The sequence below is a fragment of the Terrapene carolina genome, unplaced genomic scaffold (assembly GCF_002925995.2).
Source record: "Terrapene carolina triunguis isolate 2854851 unplaced genomic scaffold, T_m_triunguis-2.0 Scaffold210, whole genome shotgun sequence".
In the NCBI taxonomy this organism is placed as follows: domain Eukaryota; kingdom Metazoa; phylum Chordata; order Testudines; family Emydidae; genus Terrapene; species Terrapene triunguis.
This window is the reverse complement of record NW_020664561.1, coordinates 15,955,718-15,965,454: the sequence shown is the minus strand read 5'-3', so window position 1 is coordinate 15,965,454 and position 9,737 is coordinate 15,955,718. Positions and strand designations below refer to the sequence as shown.

The 9,737-nt window shown below is 44.8% G+C and overlaps 1 protein-coding gene across 1 annotated transcript in view; it reads right to left on the bottom strand.

Moving 5' to 3' along the window:
* Positions 1-6,283, bottom strand: part of LOC113405120 (E3 ubiquitin-protein ligase RING2) — a 52,284-nt gene extending 46,001 nt beyond the window's left edge. Inside the window, exon 1 of the mRNA XM_026655582.2 lies at positions 6,102-6,283. The gene's annotated coding sequence lies outside the window, so the exon portion shown is untranslated. The remainder of the gene's footprint in view (positions 1-6,101) is intronic.
* Positions 6,284-9,737: the final 3,454 nt, after the last annotated feature.

Here is a 9,737-nt window from a genome sequence, read left to right as displayed (position 1 = left end):
GGGGGGGAGTGAAGCATAAGAAAGCAGGTTACAAGCCTTAGCCGGAAATGCACCTCATCACTTTTAGAATGGGGCAGTGCTGGGAAAACAGTACATACTCAGTCCTTAATTCAGACTGCTGGTAATGCATATTGTGACGTTGTGCAGTCTATATGGTTTTATAAAAACTTGATAATAAGTCAATATAATGTAACTGGGATAGTTTTAGAGAAAATACGGTAATAAGTGAATGTAACGTAACTGGGATATGCTTCATGCAAAAGGTCTCTTGTAAGGTATCATTACAAAGCTTATAATCTACTGAGTATGATCATCTGATTTGTATAAATGTACCACTCTTGTATCTAAAACTAGAAATATAAAATGTAACTCTGAGGGCCTATTGTAATTATGTAAAGTGTGGGCCATTAATGATGGTTTGGAATCTTGATGACTCCCATTGTCTGCAGATAGTTGTGTTTACCTGTGAGTCTCCCTGTATATGTGTGTGCTGGCAAGTGGGCAATGAAGTCTTGCAATGACATGTGATCATGTCACCTGAACTGGAATCCATCTTTAACCTGGTGCTTTTCCAGTGAGGGGGGGTGGAAACCCAGAGAGACAAAGGGTTCCCGCCTTATGCAAAAGATATATAAAGGGGTGGAACAGAAGAGAGAAGGAGAGGAGCCATCATGAAGAATCCCCTAGCTATCACCTAAGCTGGAACAAGAGCTGTACCAGGGGAAAGAATTGTGCCCAGGCCTGGAAGGTGTCCAGTCTGAGAAAAACTTACTGAAGCATCTCTGAGGGTGAGATTATCTGTATTTAGTTTGATTAGACATAGATTTGCGCATTTTATTTCATTTTGCTTGGTGACTTACTTTGTTCTGTCTATTACTGCTTGGAACCACTTAAATCCTACTGTCTGTATTTAATAAAATCACCTTTTATTTAGTAATTTACTCAGAGTATGTATTAATACCTGGGGGAGCAAACAACTGTGCATACCTCTCTATCAGTGTTATAGAGGGCGAACAATTTATGAGTTTGCCCTGCATAAGCTTTATGCAGGGTAAAACGGATTTATTTGGGTTTAGACCCCATTGGGAGTTGGGCATCTGAGTGCTAAAGACAAGCACATTTCTGGGAGCTGTTTTCAGGTAAACTTGCAGCTTTGGGGCAAGTGATTCAGACCCTGGGTCTGTTTTGCAGCAGACTCGAGTGTCTCGCTCAGCAAGACAGGGTGCTGGAGTCCTGAGCTGGCAGGGAAAACAGAAGCAGGGGTAGTCTTGGCACATCAGGTGGCAGCTCCCAAGGGGGTTTCTGTGATCCAACCCGTCACACATATGATACAAAGTGCCCCATGTATCCCCCTGTTGTGGAATGCACCCCTTGTGGCAGAGCTGTGCTTCAGAATCACAGCTTTCACTTTTAAAGACCATTCTAGCCCTCACAGTACACTTGGCTCATTTTTTTAAGTTAACCAAGTCAGTATTATCTTCCTGAAACAATAGTTCTGGGAGGTATAAATTGCCCATTCAACTCAATAAGGATGTTTTTCTAAGTGATATGCTCTAGTCTAGTTTAAACAGGAACAATTCAGGGAAATCCTATGGCCTCCATTATATAGGAGGTCAGACGAGATGATCACAGGCATTTCTGGTCTTATAATATATGAACTCTGACAATTTAAATGCCAATATTGTTAACAATTTCACTGCTGATTATTTTAGCAGAAATACACAGCTGATTTGCTTACACAACAATTCAAACAGTCACCCACAGCTCCACTGGCACCAAAAGCCACAACTATCCTCAATCCAGCTGCCAAAGTCTCTGGCTTCCCCCAACTTCTATGATGCAGTTAGTCCAGCAGTTCTCAAACTGTGGGTCGGGACCCCAAAGTGGGTTACGACCTTGTTTTAATGGGGTTGTCAGAAGCGGGTTGGGGTGAAGCTTGAGAACCCCTAAGTTAGTGTGATATTGACAATGCCTGTGTGCAATACTGAAAGCAGAAGGACAACATAAAAAAATGAATTTAATATCAAAACAATTTTATCATTTTCATATTAAAGTAAAAGACTCATTTTAAAAAATTATCTGGCGGTGTGGCAGAATTGCCAGGCTGCTTTACCAGAGTACCACAGAATCCAGGAACCTTGCAACAGAATCAGGGCAAGAGTATGTGAGGTCTTACCCACTATACAGCCTCCGAGTGATGTCTAAGGGCTTGTCCACATTTGAAAGTTAATTAAGATAGGCTGTGAATTTAGCTGTTCTTGTCCAACTCCATTTGTGGACGCTATTATTCCAGAACAAGAGTGCTTTATTCCTGTTAAGCTTAACCAAGTGGCTTACCTGAGTAACCCAGGAACTCTCTCTATGTGTAGCAAACCCTTAGTTACACAGCAGTGAGGTGCATCAAGCTGCTCATTTCAAGCAGATTCAGTCAAGCTGTTGAGATTCATTCACATGCAACTATCAGGAGAAACACCACTTTCAAATCTGCCTAGTCAGCATACAATTTATACAATATAACCCACTATTATCAGATCTAACACTCAGTTTGGTCATCAGTGATACGAGTTAACAGACTACAGAGAATGTAGTATGTTGTAGCCGTGGTGCTCCCAGGATATTAGAAAGAAAAGGTGGATAAGATCATGTCTTTTATTGGATCAACTTCTGTTGGTGAGACCCACCTTGTCAATCTACAGAAAATTTAATTAAACCACAAGAATTAGCAGGTTATTCCTCAAGAACTTATCAGCTACAGTGAGTCAGATCATCTGCAGAAAACCAGAAAGTGGTATAACTTTTATTGCATACAAGAAAAAGACATTCCATTGCCTGAATATATAAGAGAAGTTCTAAAAGTCAAATAACTCAACCTTATATATAATTGCTTTACATCTACATTTTTGTTACATTTGGTAAGTGAAAACTTTGATCTAGTGGTTGGCCAAAACCAACAGTAATTCACAGGATTTCAGGCCTCTCTCCCACCATTATATATATCTTGGCTAACAATAATCTACACCAGGTTTAAACCCAGTGATGATCTGAAATAGTTTAACTTTAACCCCTTGTGGTGGAAAGGAGAAGGATTTAAAAAAAAAAAAAAAACTTGAAAAGGAAAAGAATATTGCTCCCCTTGCTAAAAAAAATGGTCAGAAAAAAATACGGAAATCCGGGAGTGGGTGGTGGGGGGGGGGGGGGGGGGAAATCACAATTCTTTGAATATTTCTACATTGCTACAAGACTGTGCAGCACGATGACACTGAACTCTATTCATTCTTCATTGAATTACTTTAATTTAAGATAAGATTCTCCACAGATCAGTTAATCTCCCCCACAAAAAATAAAATAAAATAAAATCAGATTTAACAACCCTTCTTCTTGCCCCATAGTCAATCAAAAGCAGGCACTTGAAATTCCACCCATGCTTTACGTGAACTATGTGAAGCATTAGTGATTCACTTTACATTGATTCCTCTGTTTTTTCTGCATGTTCTTGATTAATTATTATACTGGTGTTTTAGCAAGCCCAGACTGTGTGTGGACTTTTTTTTTGGGGGGGGGGGGGGTTTATTTAAAAAAAAAAAGTGACTCATATGCTGACTTTATCTTCCACATTATATATTTTAGCCTGCCTTTTCTCCTTGCTTTGTTTCACATTGATTTTTCATTTGGTTCTTTTAAGTGAGTGTTGGGAGAGAAGAAAATAAATATTTAATGGAATTCAAAATAATCCTGGTATCAAGATATTTGTATCATTTATAACCCTGATGGGACTCCAGTGTTTGATAACTACATTTCTACCTCAATGTATATCATCAGCCCCTAAAGTTTCAAAACCCTGCTCTAATTACACAACAGGCGCTAGCAAATCTTTCTACCCAACACATTACTGTATGTCATTCTTAAAACACAAAATGCCATTGATACAGGCAGAAGCGTGCCACATATTTCATTGGGACTCTGCGTATTACTTAAGCAGTGAGACACAACAGGCAGTGCTTTTCTTGGCAATTACAGCGGAGCTGTATGTTGGAGCTAGGATGCTGAAAGTCAAGTCATTTTATCCACCCAAGAAGTGAAATAATCACCCTAAAATTCACCATCTGTGGTAGCCTCCTGCTATTATGAAATTGAATAAATACAGAAAACAAACATTTGTTACCATCATGAGTATCAATGTCAGATCACAGAGTCATAAAGCTCTAATTGAAAGTTTTGAACCTATTTCAATTTCACTGAGATACATGTGACATGGCTTTAGATCCAGCCACCAGCACAGCTTTCCCACAGTCACTCTCACACTAATGTCTATGCCTAGCAAATGCACAGATCTGGCACTTTGCTGTCACTTCTCTTCACCCCCCTCCCCCCCCAAACAAGTAACCCATTTAGGCTAAAGCTCCACACACACATCTTTAAATGTCAAACAACACTTCAAGGTACCTGCTTATATGATTTACACTACATTTTGTGAAAGAAAAATATCTGTGTCTTGGCTGACAATTTATACACCCATTCTGAGTCTGACATGATGTATAAAAATTACAAACTGTAACATTACAAAAATAAATTTATAATGAAAACACAAAAAAATTCAGCTGCAGTACTTCTAGCAGGAATTCCTACAATAAATCAAATCTTTGTCACAGAATAAATGACATATATTTAAAGAGCTTGCCCAAGCTATCCAAAAATAGTTTCACACATGTTTTCAAATGCAGAGGTATTCTTTAAATCTTTTTTAAAAAACCTGTCCCATCACTAGGGATCTCATGCAGCACTGCATCTCACCAATACCTAACAGGAATAATGGTATTAGAATTTGACCTCTGTTTGTGTTGGGTATCACCTTACTCCACTTGATCCTCTTGATTTCAATGGGATTATTCATGGACTAAGAAATCTAGCCCAAATATTTTTATAGAAGTTTAGCATGCACCCCAAAAGGACAGAAAGACATTTAAACTAAAAAAAAATTGCTTAAAATGATTGTTTTATATATTAATTTAAAGAGTGTTAAAGGTGGGCAAGTGCTCTCAAAAGGCTGTCAAACTAAAACACCGAGCAAAACTTTTAAGCAAGAAGTGCTGTCAAATTGGTACTGGAAACAGTGTAAATGCTAGCATGGACACTAGCCTTCACAATTCCTTGACAAAAAGACTTGCTTCAACCAAGTCTTTTTGATACCCTATTGAAAATTATGTCCATTCTATGCCAGCAGTTAAACATTCAATACCCACTGTTCACAACTGTGAAGGTGTGCACATGGCTTCAACAACAACAAAAATAGAGCAAAAAACTGATGCTAGCACAGTGGTTTTGTCAGTAGGTGAAAGCAAGACATTTACCACCCCCTCTCAAAAAATAACTGCACCAGGCTATGTGAAATAGCATCCTCTTGCATTTTCCCCAAATGCATGTACCCATCTTGCCCTCTCTGTGGTTTGCACTGTTGTTCGCGGTTACGACGCAGCTCTATTTACCTCGCACCGCGGCTCTTTGTGTGTATTCTGCCCCTGTGGGATTGCCAGCAATCAATCGAGGGACACGCAGGGGCTGCCATCCCCTTTAGGGATTAATCAACGTTTGCAAAGCGCTCTGGGGGTGCAAAGCGCTGTGTAGATGCTCAGCGAGACCCGGGGTGATGGGGGAGAACAGCCCTGACATGTCTGACACAAACCCACTGCCAGCAATATAATCACCCGGAGCCAATCCCGCCCGCCCCAGGCACAGAGAAGTCTGTGCCCCCAGCACAGAGACAGGGGAAGCAGAACCCAGACAGCTCAGGCTGGGGGGCGAAACCCAGACACCGACACCTCCTTACTGATGAGCAGCGAACACACCCGCCGCAAAGGGGGCACGTTTGTGGGGAGCCTCGGGCCCTGGGGCCCCCTCGCCGGAGCATGGGGAGACCGGGGTTAAACACCGCTGGGGCGAAGGGTCCCACCGTGGGGAGCCGCCAGGACTAACCCCCGGTTGCGGCACGAAGGGGCCCCGCCCGGGGAGCCGGCGAAGGATGGGCTGCGATCCCCAGGCAGCTCTGGCCACCCCAGCCCCGGCAGGGGAAAAGACCCAGCCCCGCCCGCTGCCCCCTCACTCACCGGCTGCGAGCTCTCCCCTCGGCCGAGCCCCGTCTCCGGCGGCCGGAGCAGCCACAGCCCCAACAGCACAATATGGCGAGCGGCAGCCTCCGCAATGGAGCTCGGGAAATAGAAGGGAGTTACATATTCATGGCCGGGGCCGGGCAGGGGGAGCGGGGATGGGACCGGGCTTCCCGAAGCCCCCTCCCCCGGCGGGGAGCGAGACTGCTCAGCTAGCGGGAACCCAGCCCTTCCCTCCCCTCACTCTCGGCTGCACAGCCCTCTTCAGCAGCTCCTTCGCGCCTCCGCCCCACCGGGCTGCTCAGCCTAGATCCAGCCCCCCAGTGCCACTGCCCCCCCAGGGCTGCACAGCCCCGCTCCCCCTCGCCAGCCCATCAGTGCTGCCCCCTGGCAGCACAACCTTCCTTGGCCTAGCTCCAGCCCCTCAGTGTCCCACCTCAGCCTAACTCCAGCAGCTCAGGCCCAAGCCCTGCATTCCCCCAGCCCCACCCAATGCCTTCATCTTCACTCTGCACTAACAGGCTGAAGCTCTGTGTTCCTTCCCTTTGGCTTCTCCCTTCAGGCTCCCCACCCCTCATCTTGGTTCAGCCTATTAGTGCAGAGCCCTATGCTTTGCTCACTCTCTATCCCCCATTTTACCTCTAATCCTCTGTTACAGAGCTCTTTGTTTTCACCCCCACATAACCTTTACCCCTAGGCATTGAAGCTTATGCTGAACCCAAGGAATGCTCCCCCTTTACCCTCCCTAGCTGAGCTCCAGGTGTTCAGTGCAGAGCCTGGGCTGCCCCATTAGCACTCCCTGGGTGCTAATGCTTGGGCTCCTACCTAATCCTGAGGTTTAGCCTTCTATTCCTCCCCTCCTAGCGCCCCCCACCTCCACCCCTTGGCCCCTTAAGCTGAGCTCCAGACATGGAGATGCAGTACCCTCTATTCCTCTATCCTATCCCAACTCTCCCAGCTGAGCTCCAAGTTTCCTTTAGCTGAGTCCAAAATGTAACTACTACAGCAGAAACCCTTTTCTACTGTTTTGTATTATTCAATACTTTCCAGATGATGAAACTGAACCAAGGAATAGAAAATACTTTTCAGCACTCCTCCCTTTCTTTGTTCAACATCACACACTTGAATTAAGAAACTGAACCAGTGAAGCCCACTGGAGGAGGAAGATGCAATACAATATGAGGATACCAGGAGGGAGCAGTAGCTTTTTATTTTGCTATAATAAGACCTGTTGGGCTGCATTTGTGTTTTCACATTTACCTACCACTGACTTCAAGAGACAGCTTATATCTGATTTCCAGATGAGACCTTGAACTGGGTCTGCAGTACTTGTCATTAGATAGCTCATGGTCTTTCTGGCAATACTTGTCTCACTGTGTCCGAGTGCCAGTTTGGGTAACTACCTTTTACCTGCCTACATTTTTCTCCTGCAATTTCAGTAGGATGTGTTCTATTCTTTTCTCTCCTTAAAAGTTTTCTTGTATTATGTGGATTGCATGTGTGAGACATGAAATATATCTGTTTGTGAATCACCATGCAAAGCTAAAGGAGTATATAAATTCTTAAACACACACACATACACTCACACACACACAAAAGTTAAGATAGAATTAAGGTTGCGACAATGTCCCTAATATGGGGGGGGGGAATTACAGAGTTATTGTAGTTACCCCCAAAACAATTACAGATTCAGGAAAGTCTGATTTCCTGTGAAACCATTATGAGTGCATTTTAGTGTTCGTGGTTCCAGATTAAGCTGTTTTTTACAGACATTTGTGTTTATTGCATAGTTTTTCCTCATGGTGTCACTCCAGTTGTTGAAGTACTAGTATAACTTCTGTTGTTATAAACTCTACTTAAGGCCTGGTCTACACTACGAGTTTAGTTCGAATTTAGCAGCATTAAATCAAATTAACCCTGCACCCGTCCACACAACGAAGCCATTTACTTCGACATAAAGGGCTCTTAAAATCGATTTCTGTACTCCTCCCCAACGAGGGGAGTAGCGCCGAAATCGACATTGCCATTTCGAATTAGGGTTAGTGTGGCCACAATTCGACGGTATTGGCCTCAGGGAGCTATCCCACAGTGCACCATTGTGACCGCTCTGGACAGCAATCTGAACTCGGATGCACTGGCCAGGTAGACAGGAAAAGCCCCGCGAACTTTTGAATTTCATTTCTTGTTTGCCCAGCGTGGAGAGCACAGGTGACCACGCAGAGCTCATCAACACAGGTAACCATGCAGTCCGAGAATCGAAAAAGAGCACCAGCATGGACCGTACGGGAGGTACTGGATCTGATTGCTATATGGGGAGAGGATTCCGTGCTAGCAGAACTACGTTCCAAAAGACGAAATGCCAAAACATTTGAAAAAATCTCCAAGGGCATGATGGAGAGAGGCCACAATAGGGACTCACTACAGTGCCGCATGAAAGTTAAGGAGCTCAGACAAGCCTACCAGAAAACCAAAGAAGCAAACGGAAGATTCAGGTCAGAGCCGCAGACATGCCGCTTCTACGCTGAGCTGCATGCAATTCTAGGGGGGGCCGCCACCACTACCCCACCCTTGACCGTGGATTCCGAGGAGGGGGTAATCTCAGCCATGCCTGAGGATTCTGCGGACAGGGAAGATGAGGAGGAGGAAGAGGATGACGAGCTTTCGGAGAGCACACAGCACTCCGTTCTCCCCAACAGCCAGGATCTTTTTCTCAGCCTGACTGAAGTACCCTCCCAAGGCATTATCCCAGACCATGAAGCCATGGAAGGGACCTCTGGTGAGTGTACCTTTGTAAATATAAAACATGGTTTAAAAGCAAGCTTTTTTTAATGATTAATTTGCCCTGAGGACTTGGGATGCATTCATGGCCAGTACAGCTACTGGAAAAGTCTGTTAATGTGTCTGGGGATGGAGCGGAAATCCTCCAGGGACATCTCCATGAAGTTCTCCTGGAGGTACTCCAAAAGCCTTTCCAGAAGGTTTCAGGGCAGTGCAGCCTTATTCCGTCCTCCATGGTAGGACACTTGACCACGCCATGCTAGTAGCAAGTAATCTGGTATCATTGCATGACAAAGCCTGGCAGCGTATGGTCCCGGTGTTTGCTGGCATTCAAGCAACATCCGTTCTTTATCTCGCTGTGTTATCCTCAGGAGAGTGATATCGTTCATGGTAACCTGGTTGAAATACGGGAATTTAATTAAGGGGACAGAGGTGACCGTTCCTACTGGGCTGTTTGCCTGTGGCTGAAAAGAAATCCTTCCCTGCAGTTAGCCAAGCCGGGTGTGTGGGGGGGATCATTGGCGCTGAGCTTTTCGCGTTTGGCTAGCAGGGATCTTCCCTGATACCAGCCACGCAGTGGGGGGAGGGGTAAAGAGATCATCCCAGAGAATTGGATGGGGGAGGTTAAGTTTGGTTTCTGCAGGGATCTTCCCTGATATAAGCCACACGGTGGGGGGAGGGATAAAGCGATCATCCCAGAGAATTGGATGTGGCGGGTGGTTAAGTTTGGTTTCTGCTGCTGCACATTAACAGGAAAACCACAGCACTCAACGGGCTTTGCTTGGTATGTGGGGAAAAAAGGGCGCTGCTTTTAGGAAGGTTGCAGAAGCCAACAGACAATGGCTTACCATGGTTGCA